Source organism: Thermobia domestica, chromosome 9, assembly GCF_964235325.1.
Source record: "Thermobia domestica chromosome 9, izTheDome1.hap1.1, whole genome shotgun sequence".
NCBI lineage: Eukaryota > Metazoa > Arthropoda > Insecta > Zygentoma > Lepismatidae > Thermobia > Thermobia domestica.
Genome location: NC_137462.1, coordinates 178,731,728 through 178,755,082, shown reverse-complemented (window position 1 = coordinate 178,755,082; position 23,355 = coordinate 178,731,728). Strand labels below are relative to the sequence as shown.

The following is a 23,355-nucleotide window of genomic DNA, read 5'->3' as shown; positions in this document are numbered from 1 at the left end:
GCACGGCAGTATCGTTTCTAAGAAATCGAAAGTAAGAACTGTATGTACTGTTCCCCCTCCGCTTCCACTTTAAAAGAGTAACATATATAAAATCCAATAACATTCATTGCCTGGGAAAAGTTCACAAAGAACATGGCCCGCTATAAACAATACCAACTCTCCTCCACTCTTTCTTCTACATGCCATATATTCATTTGTCGATACAGCACCTCTAGTACTATGTAACTCTCTTCTTCCATGGTAAATGGAAAAGATGATGTAATTGACGCTACTTTACAAGAATATAAACCAAAAAGTCAGAAGAAAACACTTATAAAATCAACTTTTTGAGGCTTTGTTTTGGTGCCTTCCTGATTGTGGCGCCCGGGTTGCCCGACTCTTGGTCCCTCTTTGAATCGGAAAACATTTTTTTCTGCATGTGAAAGGCCATGAAATATGTAAATCCATTTAAATCGCGGATTCGATTTCAGTTTTCACGATTATCATACTTTCTTCTCTTCTATAGTCACTCGAAACTAATAAAGAGGAAAATAATAATGGTTTGTCAAACAAAAATCTTAATAGCTCCCTAGTTCCAATAATTATAGTAATTTAATGAAGTTTTAAGATTTGTCATTACCTCGTATTTGCCTACAAATGACATCTTTCGGATTTTCTATGTACTAATACACGACAAGTTTCTACGTCAGATGGAAGCCGTTAAGTTACAAATCAAGCCCAAAAATAGTTTAGCAATTCAGCTACTACGTGTACAGGACAAAGATATTTAGGTAAGTACCAAATGCTTTTCCTACTGACTTTCATTGTTGTATATAATTCTGTATTATTTTGTTTGCTTCATTCTAGCCTTCAGCAGCAAAATGCATGCTTGCAGTTCATCTTATTTCTAATGCAATACTATTTAATATTAATGTATCACATTAAAATTAAAACAGCATATGTATTCTTACGTACCCAACTAACAACATTTATGTGTCAGTGATCGGAGTTTATTTCTTAGTGCGGGTACTATCTTAGATACAAGGCCGCGTATGGATTCAGATCTCGTAAAGTTTGAATACCAACAGATTAAAGATATAAGGACTTCAATCCAGTACGTACTTTTTACTCATGTGAGCCCTTCGTCTTCGAAAGCTCTTGTACTTTCTGTACACATATTTCCAACTGCACTGTAATATATATATATATATATATATATATATATATATATATATATATATATATATATATATATATATATATATATATATATATATATATATATATATATATATATATATATATATATATATATATATTTAGGCTGGGGTGATGGGGAAGTGAAAGCCATTCATGCTTTTTGAAAAAGTTAAAAAAATTAAATTCATACACACACACACACACACACACACACACACATATATATATATATATATATATATATATATATATATATATATATAGATAGATAGATAGATAGATAGATAGATAGATAGATAGATAGATAGATAGATAGATAGATAGATAGATAGATAGATAGATAGATAGATAGATAGATAGATAAGTGCTTTATTTAGGGGATATTGCATCTCATAATGCTAAACAAACAAGTTACTGAGTTTTTGTCATAAAAATTAAAGTGGTATCCGTAATGCTAACTTTCCGTTTTCTGAGGGCATATTACGAATTGAGCACTCGAAAAAAAAATCGTATAGACAATTCAAAACTAGCTACTATCTTGGGCATTCTATAGAATGACAAAGTTAGTGCTTCTTATAGTCATTACTTTTCTAGTTTTATAAAAATCATTTCTTTTACTTTTTCTTTAGTTTCTTTTCCATTATCACACGTGTTTGTATATGAAATGAAATTAAATATTTTTGTAGTTTTACGCCCCACAGTTATGTCCGCTAGGCGAAATGAGACGGTGATGATGAGAAATGAATGAAATGGTGGAACGAAAACAGTGGGAGGAAACAGGAGAACTCAGAGGAAAGTAGAGATGGGCACGAGGGAGTTCGAGCGAGTTTTCATTGAAACTCGACTCGACTTGAAACATATATCTTTGAGCTCGACTAGAGAAAAATTTCCTCGAACTCGACTCGAATTTGACTCGAGTTTCGAGTCGAGTCGAGTCAAAACGAGCCAAATCGAGCCAAACGCTGTGTGTAGTTTCAAATACTTTCTTCGAGTATCCTACATAGACAATATAATTATTATCAACGATACTACTATTACTATATTATTATTATTATTATTATTATTATTATTATTATTATTATTATTATTATTATTATTATTATTATTATTATTATTATTATTATAACAACACCGTGTATAAACATGAAAGATAGGTGGTTTGTATCTGACTACTAAAAACTAGTTGACTACCGGTACTGACCTCGGTAGTCGTGAAGTCTAGGAGACAAGGACATCGTTCACGAGGTTCTGGGTTTGGGTTCCGGAGGAGCAAATATCAGGGCTCGAGCCAAAAATCGTTAAAAGTTAGAGGGCGCCGGCCACACATTCAAAATTGATTGGTCTGGGTTTCGGGTTCTCAACGTCTCGAGCAGCTCGGCTCACAGCTCATTCCCTATCGAGCCAAGCCAACAGCTCACCCACCCAAACTGACACGAGCCGAAACAAACCGAGGTGATGGCTCATCCCAACCGAGCCGGCTCGAGAAAATGACTCACCAGAGCCGAGTCGGTACCTCATCTCAACCAAGTCGGCTCGAGTTGTTCGCTCAGTTGAACCGAGCTGAGCCTGTTAACATCCGTACACGAGTTAGGCTTCTGCTTCGGCTCAAAACTTTGACTATGCAGGTCTCAGCCTTTGTGGTGAGAACTACAGTATATACTTATGTTAGTGCTCACGACATTTGAGTCTGTCTCGTTATAAAAATTCATTGTCGTCTTGTTAATCGAGACGAGGCGAGATGCAAGCAATGTCTTACCTCATGAGCAACACTAAAAATATTTCACATTACTGCTTACATTTCTCATAGCTTTCACTTTCCAGTCTAATCAGGTAATGATCTCAAAACGAGTTAAAACGAGCGAGCCATTTTTCAAACTCAACTCGACTCGAAACTCGACCTCAAAATAGTGACTCAGCTCGAAACCCGACTCGAGAAAATTAAATTTGGCTCGACTCGAATTCGCTTCGAGTCGAGTTTTAGCTCGCCTCGTGCCCATCCCTAGAGGAAAGCCACGCTTATGGTGTTTGACCACCAGAAAGTTCACTTTGCGCGAGCTGGAGTCGAAACAGAATTTCCACGCACCGGAGGTGAACACTCTACCACTGTGCCACCGCGGTCTCCTACACGAAAGTTGTTTATTTTTGTTATTTCACATCTTCGTAAAGCAGCAAAATTAATAAATTGTATTCAGAAAGTGCTGTACAAAAATTATAAATTGCAATGCAAATTTAACTTTGCTTTAGGAATTACTACACAAAAAGCAAACTCTAACAAAATGTCGCTGATATATAGGGGTATTATCAAGCGGGCGCTATTTATTTCGTATATCGTTGACTTAGCCTTAGGAAGTTCTTGGGTTCCAAACCAGGTCATCATCCTGATTAAAATTTCCATATGATTTTCAGGTAAAGTGACCAAAGTCCATTGTGCATAGTCTTCGTTTTTGAAACGGAAAATCTCGGTAGCTATATTTTTATAATCAACATTACAACTTTGTCACATTTTTTTTCTAGTAGACTACTCAAAGATTAGTATTTCAGAAATTAGGACTATCCATAGTTCCTATTGCATAAAAATGGCCTTGAATGATTAATAATACAAATTATTTATCAACTCGAGCTACTTTTTTTTTTTTTTCAAAATTTTAGTTAGTAGCAATATGGTCATTACTGAGAATAGAAATCAAGTTTTCGAGTATGTGGCCTCGCCACCTATACGTTCGCCACTGCAACTGTAATAATCACAGGAATACTTGTCTTAGATACAAGCCTAAGTTATGATTCAAATCGCATACTACTAAAGTAATTATCAATTCATCACATAGTTTTAGTTTGAGATCCTCACTACTAAAACCTAACATATTCAACCTTGCGTTTACATCATACTGACAACATTCTCATATGCAGGGACGTAAATAAGGGCCCCGCAGACCCCGCATTGCGGGGGGGGGGGGGACTCAAGCCATCAGGGAGCCCCCAAATCGTGAAGTGAGACGTAGAGATGGGGCCCCGCTCCACGCTGTCTGCGGAAGGGCCCCCAAGCCTTTAGTTACGCTATTGCTCATATGTAGTGTTTTTTTGTTTTATTTTCAAGTATACTTCTAAAGGACTTTACTCTCCTCGGAGTTACCCAACCGCCCTCTCCCGGTCCTAAGATTAGACCTACATGCCGCCGCCCAGATACCCGGTAATTTCCGGTTGTCCCTGTCATCTGCAAAATCATTTAAGATATTGCTCGATTAGTTATAACTAATTGAAAACTCCGTTCTGCTCATATTAACCAGTGGCGTAACTAACGGTACCGCAGTGCTAGTGAAGGGGGGTACTAGAGAAAGGGGCTCCTGCCTCACCCTTAGCCTTGTTTGTTAAAAAATCAATAAGACAATAAAAAAGTCTCAAAATACATCTAAGTTATTAACTCGAAAATGTAACCTCGTCCGTAATTTATGTATTCAATAATGTGATGTGTAATAGATAACATAAAAAGCATGGAGCTGATTCTTCTACGGTAAGGAAACCGTGTTAGATACGGAGTTGTTGGACGTGAGTAGTTGCGATAAATAATGGCCCCTTGAGCACAGCGGTTATGTCAGAAATCGGGCCCCGAAATTTCGAGCTTGGGTCCCTTCAATTCACCAATGAAATATGTAGTTCTTGGACTTGGAGGTGGCAATGGAAAGGTCGTGGTTTCCTGCACACAGCGGTGATGTCACAAATCGAGCCCAGGGCCTCATGCCTCCAGATATCGGGCTACGAAAGTATAGGATGCCCTTCTATTCACCAATGAAGCATGGAATTTTTTTGGATGTGGGTGGTTGCATTAGAAAGGGTCGTTTCCCCTGAGCACACCGGTGATATCGTAAATTTGGCTCGGGCCCCAAGTCGAAGAAATCGGGCCCCAAAGGATGTTCATGCTATGCTCTCCATGCTTTTTGCTCACAAAAGTAAGTTTCCTTATTACCCTACCTAAATGTTATTCAACCGAACATTACAAGATAATAATGTGATGCTACATGTCAGTAAGAGACAGCGCATTGATATAGAATAGAAGAGACCTGAAGCTAAACATGTGGGGTTCGAATTCTTGGGTTTGGGGTGCGGGACCGATTTCTAACATCACCGCTGTGCTAAGGGAATCCGTTGTTTCCAACGCCACAACTCGTGTTTCCAACTCCATGTTTAACACGGTTTCCTTACTGTAGAAGAATTTTCATGGAATATTATCCATGTTCTTATCCAAGAGTAACAAAGACATCACAAAGCTGTGGGAATTAACAGGGCATTAGATTGGGACAATTTCTTTTTATCGTATATATAAAGTACACAAGAAATAGTGAACCCCAGTGGAAACGTGCCACTCCTTTCTTGCAACTTTTTTTTTTTTTTTAACTTACGATTTTTATTCTAATTCAGTTTCAGTACAATTCCGCTAGGTCTGCGACCATTGCTAACGGTTAGAAAGTATGGTATGCAAATAGCTGCGGCGGGCGCCGTTTCCTCCCACTTCCTTCATTTCATCCTTTCATTCATTTCTAATCATCACCGTCTCCTTTAGCCTAACCGGCATAGCCGTGGGACGTAAAACTGAAAGATTTCATTTTATTTGTAAATAGCTGCATATTTGTGATACCAAAACTGTAGTAAGGATTAGATTCTATATGCGATCCTCTAAGCGTAGAGTTGTTCCATTTGGCGAATTTGGTTTTCTTTAAAATTTGAAAGTGATGAAATCGAGAAAAGGTACACGATTAACACAAAATCGAAAGAAAGAAAAAATCGGATATCAGAAACATAAAGAAGCAGAGAATAACGCATTTGTCGCAGCTGGAAGTGATCCAAAGCAGCGAAAACTGCTTTTTTTTTTACCAACTTCTAAAGCGGTAAAGGTAAGCTTTATAAATATATATATATATATATATATATATATATATATATATATATATATATATATATATATATATATATACAGATGGTGATCAGAAAAATGGAAACACCTGAACGAAATTGCAACTTACCAGATTAATATGGTGTCGGGCCACCTTTCGCCTTCAGAACAGTCTTGATGCAACGTGGGATGGAGGCATAGAGGTCGTGAATGGTAGCAAGTGGAATTTTACACCATTCCTCGTGCAGGGCATCGGCCAGTTTGTGAGAGAGGATGGAGGTAGAAATCGCCGGAGTCGTGTTTCCAAGACGGACTACAGATGTTCAATTATGTTGAGATCTGGGGATTGGGCGGGCCAGGGGAGGTGTTGAACTTCATCCCGATGTTCCTCAAACCACGCTGCAACAACGTCAGCTGTGTGAATGGGTGCATTATCATCCTGGAACATGGCGTCATTGTCCGGGAACACCATCCGGATTATAGGATGCAAGTGGTCTCCTAAAATTGCGACATAATCGTTGACAGTGATTCGTCCGCTAAGTGTGACCACAGGACCCAATGAAAACTATGATATGGCGGCCCACAGCATCACCGAGCCGCCGCCATGTTTCACAGTTGGGCGGAGATACTGCAGATCATAAGCTTCTTTGGGCGTTCTCCACACATAAACACGATCCGTGGTTGGGAATAGGGTGAAGGATGACTCATCCGACCATATCACACGTTTCCAGTCCTCAACGGTCCAAGTTGCATGGTCGCGGTACCATTTGCGGCGTGCGAAAGCGTTATGGTCCCTGATGAGCAGTTTGGCCCGTGCAACACGACCCCGTAAGTTCATGTCATGTAATTCGCGGCGGACTGTGATTGTCGAAACAGGGTTGGTGAGGTGCTGATTGAGTTCCTCCGTCACTTGCTCCGCAGTGGCACAATTGTTCTGCGTGACAATGCGCTTTAATACCCGGCGTGACCTGTCACTCATGATTTTCTTCCGCCCACTGTTCCGCTTCCCGATGTGGTTTTCCCGTGTGTTGTGTAAGCCGTCATCACCTTCGACATTGTCCCACGCGACACACCTAACACAGTAGCCACTGCCGTCACACTCACTCCACATAACCGCGCACTAACAATTTGCCCTCTTTGAAAATCTGAGAGGTCTCCCATTTTACACTACCTCCGTCTGCTGCAGCCACTGGACACTGCTGTTCCACTGCGCCTGACGTAGTATTGAGACCGACCTAACACACCACCACCAGTGGTCCGGCGCTGCGGGCGCCACGACACCACTGCCAACCCATACATCTGACGTGTTGCCAACTACAGGTGTTTCCATTTTTCTGATCACCATCTGTGTATATATATATATATATATATATATATATATATATATATATATATATATATATATATATATTATATCTTTCGTTAATTTATTTGAATTTGTGGGATGTCAGCGACAAAGCAAAGAAATCAAAAGGGAAGAGTTACTACAGCCAGTGCCAGACTAGTGAAGTCCTTCCCTAGTCTCGACTACTCGAACCCCTCCCCCAGAAAAAATAAGAAGTAACTAAGGAAAAGTAAGAACAAGATGAAACTTTTGTGTGCGAGCTCTAGTGAGAAAGTGAAATAATACTTGGCTATAGATACGCATACACAACTTTACATTTCGTGGGGGCGATGGTTCTCGAGCTAAGGGTTCATTCCTAAAAGGGCAGTCTAGGCTTCAGACCAACTCGGTATTCATCAAGGCCCTTAAACATCATTCCCCGGGTGGGCCCTTGTAGTCCCAGTCCGCCTCTGACTATTGTTGTTCTATGATAAATAATGAAACCGCAAATATTAATCTGAATCATTTCCGGTATCCATAGAAGGTTAACAGAGAAGATGGAATCGATTATTGGGACGCTGAATCGATTGCAAAAAAGTCGCGTCTCGATACTTTCTACCATATTTGCTCTGTAAAAATCAGTATTGCTACCAGAAGTACTAGTAAATTTCAGCCACTTCCGGTTTTAGTGGACTATTACAAGTTGTGATGAATGTGTATCCTTTTGAGACGCTATATCGATTGCAGAAAACCGCTTGTCGCTATCTATTACCGGTATTAGTTTAGTTTTATCCCGATAAATATTTGTACCGGAAATGGTTAATTTGAAGCACTTCCAATTTGCATAGAGGATTAAAGAAGTAGGCTGAACTTATTTCTTAATCGATTCCTTGATCGATTAGAAAAAAAACTTCTCGATATCTCTTATCATGTTACGGCTGATAATTATCGACATACAGTCTTACGAACGGATAAAGTAGTTCTATTAGACTTCCGACATTTATGCGTAGTATAGGTTGAAAGTCGAAAAATGAGTGTAACGATGTTTGTCCCTAATCTCCTCTTTCACCGCTGGATCGATTTTGATGATTTTTTATATCTTGTTTGATCCTCGTCTCGCTTAGGTTTTATGATGTTACTTTGGTTAAAATGTGTATCTTAAGGCGGGAGCGGGGTCAAAAATTATGCGAGATTTTAAATATCCCACGATCCTGTAAACTTAGAAAGATGAAATTTGGTATATAATATAAATGGACTGCTGACACTGGATTTTAGAAAAATCTCATTATAACAAGGGCAAAAGAGGCGTCTTCGTTATGTATAGAAACTAATGGAACGATGTTTGTCCGCAAACTACTCCTTGATTGCTCCTTCGAAGTAGTATGGAATGGTTTAGTCAGCAAAAATGTTCGGTAGCCCCTGGCTCAGAATCCAAGGTCCTTGCCTAGGTTCAATTACTAGAAGTACGGTACATAGGACCACACTTCTTTATTTTGGCATGGGTACGTTTGGGCGGTTCATCTCGTTTCTTCTCACGGATAAATAATAGCCGAAAATGTAAATCTCGGAGATTTTGACCTAATTTATCCTCTTTGATGAGGTTTTATTACCTTACATGGTTATATGATGAGTACAGGGGTCTATTCCCTTTCATATTATAAGGGGACATCGATGCTCCTTTCTAAAAATTTGGGAGGAGTGCATAGAAGCTCCCCTTAAATTTGGAAATTATCAAAAACAAAATATTGTAAACGTTCTCAAGGTAGTCTTGGATACCTCCTTCTATGAGTAAAAAATTCCCAAACCATTCGTATTATTTTCTACATGAAGTTACCACGTGATCGCTTATTGACCTAATTTATCTTTTTTGATTAGCTTTTAACACTGTATGTGGTGGTATAGTTGAATACAGGAGTAGTATTGAGCAAATGCAAGACCAAGACCAAGATTCGGGTGGTCTTGGTCTTGGTCTTGGCCTTGCACACCCAGTCTTGGTCTTGGTCTTGGTCTTGGCCTTGCACACCCAGTCTTGGTCTTGGTCTTGGTCTTGCTTGCAAGAGTCTTATGCTTTTCATAGGTAAATTTTATTCTGGATATAAGGGATAATAAATTCTACAATGCTCCAATAGTAACGGAAATACAGTGTATGTTTCGAAATGTAATACTGTATAGTTTACCTTCGTGTATGTATGATGATGGTGTACAACATAGGCGATAACCTTTATCTTTTTTTCATTAAGTGCCCACACTTCACTACTTATAAGATAAATAACAATGTTTCGTAATCTTTTTATATTTTTAACGGATCCGATATTTCACTGAGTCCCAAACCGGGGAGGCTGCCCCCGAGACACATGAAAGAAAATCAAGATGGCGCAGATTAATGAAATACCATGAATTGCTAAACTATTTCTACATTCTAATGGCGTCGTTTTTTTTTTTTTTTCAACCACGATTAGCTAATCTTTGTATTGAACAAACTTCCAATTAAACATTGAGATTTTGTTTTACTGATTCCAATATATACTCTATAGGGCAGAAACATGTACAGTACATTACGCAAAAGCAATGAAAAAAATTGGAGACTATAGAAACGCGGGCATGGAAAAGAAAGGAGAGAATTAGCTGGGTTGAACGGAAAATGAATGAGAAGGTGTTAGAAACAGTAGCAGTAGGGAAGAAAAATTTTAGGTGTAATTAAGAGAAGAAAGAGGAACTGGTTGGGATATTGGCTGAGGAGAAATCGTATTATGAGAGACGTGCTAGAGGGTATGGTATAATGAAAGAAAGGGAGGGAGCGAAGTAGACTCTAGTTGAAGGAAGGTATTAAAACAAACAAAAAATGCTACGTCAAAACTAAGAGACTAGCTGAGAATCATCGTACATCGAAGTTTCTCAGTTGCAGCAAGTGGCCTGCCAATAATGGCAGAATAGCTATTATGATGACGATATGTTTAGCAATATTGACCAAAAAAGAGAGAAAAATTTAAAATAATAATGATTAGAATCACGACCCTTAATGTTTTAGAGTAATTTGAGTAAAAACTGAAAACGACTCAATTGTCTATGTTTTTTGTGTAAACTCAACTTATGTAAATACTTTTGACCTACTGTATATTAGAAATACAAAATAACGGCATCAAGCTCCAAGTTATTTAAAACAACTGTACAAAATCAGTCTCATTTATGAATATAGATCATTTATTGTTTAATAATATGTCACTCAATCCTCGGTGTGATGTATACCTAAGGAGGCTAAAAGTTATATTGATAAACAATTATTCAACGAATAAAAATCCGCCCATGAAATCAAACTTGCAGTCAGATGCACTATGTTTTTGTCAATGTCATGAAAATGTTATTTCGATATTAATTTTATGAGAACGCATTAAAAGTTTCCAATGGATGCTTGAGCCTCGGAGCCAGGCCATATCGGTGTAGTAGGCATCTATGGTGTACGGAATTACTGATGTTCAGTACTAGATTTCTCTTTAGTTTTGGAAGAAGAACACCACTAATATGTTTAAATATCTAGTTTAACGTCCCATGATTATACACCGAGGCTAAGGGAAACGTAATGATGAGAAATGAATGAAATGGTGGAATGAAAAAAGTAGGAGGAAACGGGAAAACCCCGAGAAAACCCACGTACAGGTGTTTGTTCACCAACAAAGCTAACACGGTGCAAGCTGGAATCGAACCAGAGATCCCATGGACACGAGGTTAACGCTTTATCGCTTTACTACTGAGCCGGTACTTGTGCAAGACTCTTGGTCTTGGTCTTGCACCCGTTGGTCTTGGTCTTGATCTTGCATCGGGATTCCTGGTCTTGGTCTTGTTCTTGCATGCAAGACTCTTGCAAAAACTGCAAGACCAAGACTCTTACGCTCCACACTATAAGAGGAGTCTATTATCTTTTTATAGGAAATGGGTACATTGATCATTATTTCTCAAAATTTTAAGGGAGTGTGTTGATTTACCACTTAAATTTGAGAATTGTCAAACACAAAATTTTCAAATGTTCTCTAGACCCAAATAAATTGACTTCTGCAGTGAATTTTTTACCCGCCCTCTTTACGTTGGATAGTTTCCGAACTATTGGCGTCCGAAAGTCATTTTCCCACGCTTTTGGCCCCTTGTAGATCCGAAACTACGTCCGACAGCCGAAAGTTCAAGAGAACTTTTTCTCTCGTCTCAGTGGCAGGAGTCAACTCCCAAGAGTTGTAACACTTATTTTGCAACACCCGATATATATATATATATATATATATATATATATATATATATATATATATATATATATATATATATATAGGGGAAACTATACAGTCGTGGGCACTCTGATAGTGATGGGCACCTATGCCAATTATTTTCAAATAATAAGAGTCTGAGCGCCTGTAACGAGCTATTGACGACTTTCAAATGTTGGCACGCCTTCCTTCTTTACGCTCACAGTTTGCCAATTGTCTTCCTTCTTTCGTGTGTGTGGCAGGGTGTAGAAAGGTGCGCGATGTAAAACGTTGTGATGGTTGTTCATTTCTAACGAATTCTTTTAATCAGATAGGTGTACTGATTAAGGTTTCGTTTCATTATAAATCAATTGTAAATTAAAATTTTGTGTTTGGAGTGATTATTAAATGATAAGAGCACTTCATGCTAATGAGATGTAAGTCTAAATGAGTTTTGCTCTCAAATCATGAGGTGCTCACCACTGTATTTTAATTTAATGGAACATGACAGTGATGGGCACCTAGTGCCCATAACTATATTTTACTATACGAATTTTTTTGTCGTTATTTTAAGCCTAAAGTGCATTTCAGGCTGTTGTGTTTCTTGCTCGAAAATTTCATGAAATTTAAAGGTTATTTAACAGTGATGGGCCCAGTGCCCATTACTGTAAACTCACTATGCTCATCACTGTATGTTTATATTGGATTACGCCACGGCCTCCTTTGTTATACAAGCCAGAACCTTGAATGTGGCAACTGCGCAAATCGGCCTGCCACAGACTATCCACCTTCAACAGTTGGCAGTTCACAGACTATTTCTCTACCATTTTAGCGAGGATCCTCCTTTTCTCTAGACATTAATGCAGAGAATTTGGGCAGCTGGCTGTGCTGGGTGGATAGTCTGTGGAAGGCAAAAAGGCGAAGTTGCCATTTCAAGACTGGTCTGTATAACAATAAAGGCGGCCGTGATTAAGCATAACAATAGAACTAGGCTTATTTTATAGAGAACCCTTTCTGGAAAACATGTACAAGGGAGTGTATAACTACGATCTCGGTATAGGGCCCATTATAATCAGGTTACTTAAATAGATTTAAGTTTCTCATGTGTCTGATTACATTTAATTTTAGGGAAAAGGAGGAAATCTGCACTATTACCAACATGAAAGGAAGGTTTCGACGCTTCGACTCAGCTAGACCTAGATCATGATCCCAAAATAGAACAAGAAGGGAAAGCACTGCACAAACGTCAGTGTGCGTTGGAAGTCCGAAGCCTATTTTTTCATATTGTTAAGTGTACAGTTTTTTCCTTGAAAATTAATAACAAGGCCTACAGTCCTCGCGCTAGGAAAAACGCCAGTGAGTTACGTTGTGGCCATGTACAGTACTTACACGTGAAGTTATGGAGTATGAAATATGCCTAGTTGCTTTTTAACCTGAATTCTGTGATGTAATGGCCAGTGTCTATCGGTGGTTTTTGCATTGATGCCTCGGATGTGATTACTCAGCACATCATTTCCCACTGCTGTTAATACCGGCTTTTAAGAAACTATTCACTCAGGTAGCTACCCAAGTTAGTTTTGCGGCGCTGAGTGAGAACTGAATTATTTCCAAGATTATTTAAATACAATTTAAATGCAATCAAGTTTTCGTGATTTGACTCATGAGAAGTTTTGTGAATTACTTGGGCCCGAGAAGTGTAACCAAATAAAACAGTTTACAGATAAAGCTCCAAATGGTCATGAAGGAAAATGTGAAGATTTTTGCCTTTGTAAGAAATTTGAAGAATTTTCTAAAGATGAAACGCTCATAAAAATCCACACAAATGATGAGTTGCCGTCAGATAAAGCCTCAAACTCATCAAGATTACAACAGACTGAAAGTGCTTTAGCAGAACAACTTGAGGAAGCAAGCACTTTTCTACAAGTTGAGGTGATACCAGAAGAGCAAAACAGAACTACTGACCGGCTAAAATGTATCCAATCAAGAAATCAGATATGCCGCTTTTTAAGGACTGTTTGGTATGGCCAGAAACGCCAAAGCGGCAATATTCAAAGATTCTCATTTGTAATAACATCAGATAAATGGAAAGAACTGCACAAAGAGGAAAGAATTACAGAAGAAAACCAAGAGAGGGAGAAAGAGGAGAGAAAGAGGAAAAGAGAAGTTAAACAGTCAGGTCCAGCTGGGAAAGTAGAAAAAAGACACGAATATACTCCTAGTGTTAATCTATTTCCTTCTGAACGTACAGGTATAACTGGAGCGTATGTGGAGAAATTACCTTCTGGCCCTCCGGCTAAACGAGTGCCTTTTGGCGAACTGCAAGAGAACAAAAATGAGGGAGTTCATTCTTCTCCAGCATCCAAAGAAGATTCAAACATATTGAAAGTGAGGGTGTTGGAAAACAGTACGGAACAATTAGAAAACCGTCTTGTTTCACTTTCTGGATTGTGTAACCAGTGTGGCGAGAGTGTAGGATCTCGTTTACCAGGAATGAACTGCAAACGCTGTGGACAGGCTTTTCATAAAGCTTGCCTTCTTGCTGTGGAGAAGCCTACGATTATGATGTATGTTACTGTATCCAATGTTTGCAGATCTTAGACGAAAGTGAGAGTGACAGCGATTAGGCAAACAGAGTGCCTAATTTCATAAGTTCTAATTTTTTTTAATTAAAAGTGTTACTATAAAATTACAAAAAGTCAAAACGAGATGCTGTATTATGCATTTATGTAACAAAGTAATGTATCTTGACATTATTAAATAATTTTAGAAATTTCTGCACAGGTGCCCATAACTGTAATCAAAAGTGCCCAACTCAGTCTCTGTAGGGCCCATCACTATAAAAGTTATAGTACTTTTTTTAAAAAATATATTACACGTACCTAACATTACATTTCATTCCGATATCATATTTATTTTAAAGCTCATACTGTAACGATATTATTTGACAAATATTAGATACATATGGCCAAATGTATAAAAGTTATAAATTAATTACTTAAAAAAAATGCCTTAAGGTGCCCACGACTGTATAGTTTCCCCTATATATATATATATATATATATATATATATATATATATGTGTGTGTGTGTGTGTGTGTGTGTGTGTGTGTGTGTGTGGAGTGTGTTTGTGTATGTGGTTATGTTCTAGCCCAGTACACCTGGAGTAATTTAACCAAACTTGTTATCAGGGACGTAGTGTCCATTAAGGCTATAAGGCTTAGCCTATCCATTTATTTATACATCAGCCTCAAATGTTGGTTTTGGATATTGATACAATTAATTTTATTAAAATGGATTTATTTTATAATACGCTGTTTCAAAATCAAGCGAGTTAAAGCGAAGCTTCTGCAAGAACGCATTGAAGGCTATCGGCGGCTAGCCTTCCGCTTCTCTCATGGAATTAGGAGAATGGGGCGGTGACAGTCACTTCCCCGCCACCCTCAGCAGACGAAAACTTCTTGAGCTATACACAAATTCAACATGTGCAACGGAAGTGGACGAATGTTGACGAAAGGCTTTCGGGTGTTTGGCGAAACGAAAGCGACAGGATGCGGTCTTGTAAGAAAGTATAGAACAGAGACTATGAAAAATTTAGAAGCTCACATTCAGTAACGAGTTTTGAAAAAAAAAAAAAAAAGAGAGAGAGACAGAAAGAATAAAAATGCTATGTTATTATGAATAGTATTAATACATCAGGGACCTTATTGCGTACTGGTTTGCGTTATCACAGCGTAAAATTTACATTTAAGTTTTCGATAATTGGTATAGCAGTTATAATTGCTTGTTGTATTTTTTGCGTTGCGTTGCTATCCGCAAGTTTTTCGAAGATCGATACTGAGGAGACCTCAGATGAGGTATAGTTTTTTTTTTTTCATACTTTCAATCTAAAAATAGCTTTTTCTGTAAAAAAAAATTATCAATTGACTGTAAGCTACTGCTCTACTGTTTTCCATTAGTATGCTGATATGTGTTGTTGTGGGTGAAGTGCTTAAGTTTGTCTATGAATTGGGAAAGTTATACTTAAGATCGTCCTATAGCTATCCGTTTTTATTTGTTTCTTTGAAACACTAATATAGTTATGTGTGATATGCGAGTATCGCATATGTAAGGAAACCGTGTGTATAAGGGAAATATGAAGCAAAACTACTCTTACATTGTATTGTATGAAAAATATATGGCATGAATTAGCATTTTTCTATCGAGCATTACAGCGTAGTCAGAACACTAAGACGTGATCGTTTAAATAAGGGCGGGATAGTTTTTTTTGGGGGGGAGAAGGTAACTTAAATTCACTTTACACTCATATATACATACAACAAAAATTGCAAGTTTCAGGGGATTGGGCCCCTCCTAGCCACCCTCAAGCTACGAATCTAATTTCAGCCTACCCATTTCAAAAGTTCACGCTACTTTACTGCTTGTTACATACATTATATGGGAAAAGATCACATGTAAAAATAATCGAAAACGACTGATACTACTGAAGTGTCGAATCCATAGGTCGTTGATTAAAGAGTCCAAATTAATATAAATTATTTTATTTTCTATGTAATAGAAGATTGGGAGAAATAAATGTCCGGGTAGCACTGGGCAAATGAGCTTGTAGTTCAGTAAATTTGTGGTGATCCAAAATTGAAATATACACTATCAAATATTTCAGCAATATTATATATTTAGTAATAATACCTTTATGTACTTTCTCAAACCAAGAGAGAATTCAGGATGTGATATTTGATATATATACCGCACTTTATATATTTTATAATTATCTTTAACACTTCTATGGTTGTAATTTCTTGAATAGTCCTTTGAATAGTGCTCTCAAACGGGTCGGGTCGGGTCAATCGGGTCAGCTCGGGTCGGGTTGTCGGGTCGGGTCAATCGGGTCAGCTCGGGTCGGGTTATCGGGTCGGGTCACTCGGGTCAGTCGGGTCAGTTCACTTTGGTCAACTGAGTTTAGGTTGAGTTTAAACTCGGCTGGAGTCAAAAGCTGCTGTTTTTCACTAGCTGCCTAATCAAAAATAGAAATTTTCAATTGATTTCATAGAAACCATAAATCTATTTTGAACACTTGCAGCTAGTGTTTTTATGGTAAATGCTTATTTTTGTACTTGTGTGTACTTTAATTTTTAAATGTGGAAAATTGATTTTACCAATCGACTGTAATATTAATTATCTACGCCAATATAGAGTCTGGATTTAGAACAAAACTAGAAGTTGTTTAAGCAACACCAAAAGAGATATTGGATATGGACGACCAAGCCCAAGCAGGGCCGCGGTGGCTCAGTGGTAGAGAATTCATCTCTGGTGCATGGTGTCCAGTAGCGTAGCTAGAGTTTTTTCAGGAGGAGGGGGCAATGAAGGGCCCAAGAGGATTTTGACTGGACCATCTCCAATATATATGTATATATATATATATATATATATATATATATATGAATCGGTCATTTGAGAAACAGCTCATATCCAAAAAAGTAAACTTTCGGGAAATCTTAAAAAACCCAGTTTTCCCATAATTTAACATCATATATTTTTTGAAATTTTTTTATATGTTTCTACAGGAGTTTGGTAAGCTAATTCTACCAAAATAAAATTTTATTATTTTTATTTTGATATTTAAAAAAATTATAAACGTTGTTGGTGATGTGTTGTTTCTCAAATGACTGACTAAACGATATGTTATCAGGTATGAAATAAAAGGTAAAACAATTCAAATTATTAATAAAAATCAGTATTTTGTTTTTCAAATAATGTATACACATTTTCCAAACATTGTTTCTTAAAACAGTTCAATGTCATCTATATCGATAGTTGGCCAGTCATAAATTTTTGAATAAAATTCACCAACAATGTCTGCAGATATATAGGCATCGACTTTCTTGAGACCATTGATTATGTTGATGTTGATAGGTACAGATTTTTAAGGGTAGGCACTGATTTTTGGAAGCTCTGGTAAACCAGTTCCCGGTTTTTTCAAGTTCATTGAGTCCACCAATAAAGTTTTTTACTTTAACTTGGCCTACATTTTTATTAGAGTAATGGAACTCCATAAAAGTTGAAATGTTGAATTTAATTTTGTTTTCCCTTGGGATGTTCCTTGCTTGACTCTCCGTAGATATTAATTTTTTTTATATAAAATTGACCAAACCATGATTTAAAATCCTTCACTTTTTCACTTTCTACCATTTCCACCAGGAACTTATCCTGAATAGCAGCAGAGTGCAAAATAAGTTCAGCATACTGTTTTACTGTGTAAATCCTGTCAGATGTTTTAATTTTTCGTTTGATTACACTAAAGTCGCGGTCACACGGAAGGCACGAATGACCTCGAATAGGAACATAGTGATGAATACTGTCGAATTGGCCAGTTTCTATTAGGGCAAGAAAAAACCGCACAACACCGTTTTTTTGTTTGTCCAGGTGCACCATCGGAAAAAACATGAAGATGCCTAACACCAGCATCAAGAACTTCATTGATTTAATCAACTAAAAATGAACACATTTCTTTTGGCCCCTTCTTAGCTAAGCCCTCATGATATACATAAAACTTGGCTTTATTGGTTGCAACATCATGAATATTAAAAATAATCACTGTCAACTGCCGTAAGTAAAATATTTCTTGAACTGGTATTTGAGGAAGTTGAAGGTTTTGCATAAAGTCCATGCAAATCCCACCTACTTTTTCATCCGTTAAACACTTTTGTCTAATATTTTCAATGGCTTTGAAAAACTTTTGTGATCTCCTTTTATGCACAAGGAGTTCTGCAACATAAACTCTTTTTAGCTACATCATTTAAAGATGGACTTTTTATTTTGACATACAGTTCCTCACATTTACAACAAGAATCAATCTGAGGCCTCCCAAAAGTTAGGTCAAAATGCTCATGAAATATTTTCAAATAAAACTTATAATCAACACTCAAGTCTGGATGTTTTTCTTTGAAAAGTTGCCACATAATTCTTACATTAAGGTTAGCGTTCAAGTATTTGTAACACCTGCTGGTGTAATGGGCTTCTTTCTGGGGGGAAAAGAGGCTATGTGGTCGTCAATAGCCTTTATAATATGACCTGGCTTAGCGTTCCCTGGAGCATTTGTCATTTAAGAAACAACACATTTCCAGGAGATGAGGTGTTTCTCAAAAAATGGATATTTTCTAATGCCCCATCACCATGGTTACTAAGTGAAGGTGAGTTGTTCTATGCGTATTGGATGTGTCTAGTCTTCACCAACAATTTAATATGTCTAACTCAATTTTGGCCAAAAATGGACATAATGTGTTTCTCAAATGACTGATTCATATGTGTGTGTGTGTATGTGTGTATGTGTGTGTTCAAGGTGAATGTTTCCATCTTTGTGGTTCATGATTTTACTCTTTGGAAAACAGTGAAAATATAAGAATTTAGTACCACAAACAACTACTATTCATTAATGTAATTTATTTCTAATATAAGTAAATATTTATTTAATCATGGCGTTCAAAATATGCGTAGCTGGTTGACTTAAGTGGAAGCAAACACACTTTTACAGATAAAGAAAATAACTTATAGGTTCATGCCCCTACTTGAAGAGGATCTTTCTATTCGTGTGGGCAACAGCAAACATATCCACAATTTGTTAAAGATCTAACGACTCAATATAAAGTAACACTAAGTTTTTCAACGTATCATGAGTCATTGAATTGCGTATACAAGTCTTTAATCTTTTCAAAGAACAGAATGACCTTTCACATGTAGCACTAGAAACTGATATAATCACAGAGATGATACCTAGCTTGTAGGTTTCTAGGAATGCGTTTTGTAGACACAAAGAAGATCAACGAAATTCGTTAAGGAATCAGCTTTGGTTTTCTTCTCGTCTTCATACAACTTAATTGTTAGAGCAACCCCCATTACGCTTTATTTCTTGTTTATTATGCTTTTTTTAAAATTATGCTTTATTGTTAATTTCAATGATTATTTTACATTAATCGTGTATAATGTATAATATTTATTACACATTAAATATTCTAAATATCTTGATCTATTTATTTATATTTTTTGCAACTAGTTTCTCTCATATTTAATGAACTTTCTACTTAATTCATTGTAAAGAGATGTGCTTTGCTCGAATAATTTTTTTCCATCATTTGCGTGAGCCTTACAGGTACATATATACTGAAAGGGAAAGAAAAAGATGCCACCAAAAAGTACAGAAAGTGTTTAAGTTCAAAAAGTCAACATAACAATATAGTATGGAGTTCTTGCATACTATTCATTGTTGGCGGAAAAATTTCTTCTTTTATTTTTTTCTCTTCTCCACATCAAAGGATTACACTGAAAAGTTTACAGAAATGAAAATAAGCTTTTCATTGTTGCATTGTTATGTTCTCAATGATTTTGCATTGTAAATATTGGTTTTAAAAAATATTAACACAGTATGTTAAACTTTCAGTTAAAGAGAATTTTCCAAGAATTATGCTATATATTTTAAATTATGCTTTATGCTTTATTTTCTAAAATTATGCTTTTAAAACTAGTTCCTTCTGGACCCTTAGACAATCACAATCATGTTCAAGGTACCAACCATATGTGTAAATTGCTGTTATGCTTTATATGTTTTTTATGCTTTTGGGTTGCTCTATTAATTGTGTTTGGGAGGATTTTGAGTTCTCACTTTAATGTTTGCAAATCGCTCCATAATGCTGGGTTATAGGCTCGACAATGTTGTAATTTAAAAAAGTTTTTACTTTTTGGATATAGAGTGGTGATTGATCTGATGATTTTGCAACATGATACAAAGCGGTTTTCCATATCAGAGACTGTCTGTCAATAGTAGGGAGAAAAATGTCTCTTGATAGATATATTATCTTTAGAAAATTCGTTTTCTGCATCCAATGAAGGAAAAGATTCATCCAAAATGAATTTGTGATATTTCGATGGCGGATGTCTAGTTCGTTTCCACGAGGAACCCCTATATTCTATTTGTTTTCGGCTCTGAAATTCGAGACCATTTTCTTTGCACATCTCCAAACATTCTTGATAAATTTGTTCGAATATTGTTCGTTGACAGTCATATTTACCAGACCTCATCTTGGACAGCGTTTGAACTAGTGTATCTACAAGGATCAAACCTTCTGACATGTCTGCATCTACTTAAGATAAGGCGAAACTCAAAGTTATAGCATGGCACCAGTAATCTTAATTTTAGCAGCCCGAAAACATTCCCTCATGTACAGATCACACTAATTTTCCGGGTGGAATGATGGAGGTAAATAAATATCAGAAGTTCCAGATTTGTTTTAATACCGCATGATAATATAATGTGTTGAAAACAGATTTTATGAAAAAGGGAATAAATGGATATGATAATTTGTAAAAAAAAAAAAAAAAAAAAAAAAAAAAAGTGATACTGCTTAAGTGAATTATAAGAAAAAGCCTTGAAAAGTAATCAAGAGGAACCATTAATGTGTTTTTCTTTTGTTATAATAACTTGTCCTAAGAGACAACGGTGATAGAAACTACTGAGACTTTATAATTGCAAAAAAATCATAAAGCACTTAATTTGAAATTAAAGATTGATAACATTTGGTAATATAATGGGGATTCAGGCTGGCAGAGGGGGACAGTGAAAACAGAGGCAACACAGACGTTCTTTTTTTTTTTTTAGCCATGTGCAAAGAGATTAACCTTGGACTTCGGGTGAGAGGTTACCATATACTCATGTGAGTTTCAATTGCTACCACTTGCAAAAGTTAGCTAAGAAAGACAGTCTGAGCATAGTTTTAGTTTCCTAGCGTAATTAGTTTTTGTGACAAGTAACTCGTATATGCAAATAGCATCTTTAATATCATCTTGTGTTAGAATTGTCTTTGTGTAAATAAAATTGTAATTAAGCATTTCGAGGTAAAACAGGTTCTTTTACTTAACTTCTACAAAGAAAAGATTAGAACTTACCTCTTATGCACAGATACGACAGCGTGGGATACTGTCGGTCAGTAAATAATATAATCTGAAGTCATCTACCATACGTAACAAAATATAATTGATTAATCATTTTTATTAGTCAATAAATAGTTGTTTGGTAGATAAACTCAAAATAATAATAATAATAATAATAATAATAATAATAATAATAATAATAATAATAATAATAATAACAATAATAATAATAATAATAATAATACCAAATTATTTAATGGATGCTTTGCATTTGTTCTATGTCGCCATAATCAATGGAAATCAATTACTTAGTGTACGAAGACTTTTCTCGTCCAACACAAGTGTAATGTTTTACTGCAGTGCATGTTATTTGTAAGTATGCATATCATATTTTAGTATGAATTTCAACATTGAAGCGAATGAGAATGCCGAGTGATTTTTCTATTTTTCTGGTTGTTTGTCAAAAACAAAGGAGATAACTAGATAATGGACAGAGGTTAAAATGAATGTCCAGGTGGCGAGGTCAATGCAAGCATCCCACAGATATCCGTGAATTAGATCTTCCCGTACTACAAACTAAAACGTGTGGAGCTATTTTATTCGGAACGCAACGGTATTCTGCTGTTCGTAACTTTGTTGTCGAGAGATGTTTTGGAAGTAGTTTCACTTGTAGCCACTGGCAACTCACCGTTTGTCGACCTATAATACCATCATCTGTGTGGGAGGGCACTAGGAGGGCCAAGAATTTGAGCAAGGGGCCTGGCCCCTCTTGGGCCTCCCTTGGCTCCGCCATTGATGGTGTCCATGGTTCGATCCCAGCTTGTGCTAAGTGGGCTTTGTGGTGGAAAAACGCCGTGTAGTGGGTTTTCTCGGGGTTCTCCTGTTTCCTCCCACTTTCTTCATTCCACCATATTCATTTCTCATGGTCACCATATCCCTTAGCCTCGGTGCAGAATCGAGGGACCTTAAACTGAATTCATTTTATTTCACCAAGCCCAAGGACACCGACACAAGAACAAGATAAAGATTGGATATGCAAGACGAAGTGCATAGTAATCTTGTTCTTGGCCTTGTTTTGGTAATCACGAAGTAGCGATGAGCATAGTTTCTTGCTTTCCGTATAGTATGAAAGACCATAATCAAAATCACACTTGATCTTCATTTGTACCGATGAGGCGAGCATTCTTGGCTCTTGTATAGCATGAAAGATAACCAAGACTACGAAATGCAGGACCAAGACTTGACTGCAAGACAAAGGATAAGACGCAGTATTGATGACCAAGACCCAGGGAGCGAATTGTTTGAATTTCATTTGTTGGGCTGAAAGTGATGAAATAAAATTAGTACTTTATAATTAGTTATCATACTGTATTTTTAAATTTTAAATTATAAAATTCATATTATGTATCTTCTTACGTGCAACTATATATACTGTAAAATACGCTTTAATTACCGAGAAAGAAAAATCAAAGTGGCACGGTTCCCGGAATCATAGGAACCTATTTTGGAATGAAAGTTGAAGGGTTGGAAAAAATCACAGTTGTTCTCCCGTTTCCTCAACCCTTATCATTGTAGTTAAACGATTTCCTTTTGTCTCCGCCAAGATACTCTTGCTACTGCCTTTCGAGAAGACCCCCTGCCGTCCGAGCAGGTGAGAACACTGACCTTGAAGAAAAATTTCGTCACATAGAAATAAAGCAAGAAAAAAAATTCTCCCACGTCGGACATTGGTATCAGTTATAAAAAGAAATAACTAAACCTCAAAAGTGCCAAATATTCATTAAGATGCATATACAAATCCCCGGCTTGATCTAGCTAGT

At 36.8% G+C, this 23,355-nt stretch overlaps 1 protein-coding gene across 1 annotated transcript in view; it reads left to right on the top strand.

Annotated features, from left to right (window-relative positions):
• The first annotated feature begins 749 nt into the window (after nucleotides 1-749).
• LOC145660468 (uncharacterized) overlaps nucleotides 750-23,355 on the top strand; it is a 132,697-nt gene continuing 110,091 nt past the window's right edge. The window contains exon 1 of the mRNA XM_081725532.1: nucleotides 750-770. The gene's annotated coding sequence lies outside the window, so the exon portion shown is untranslated. The remainder of the gene's footprint in view (nucleotides 771-23,355) is intronic.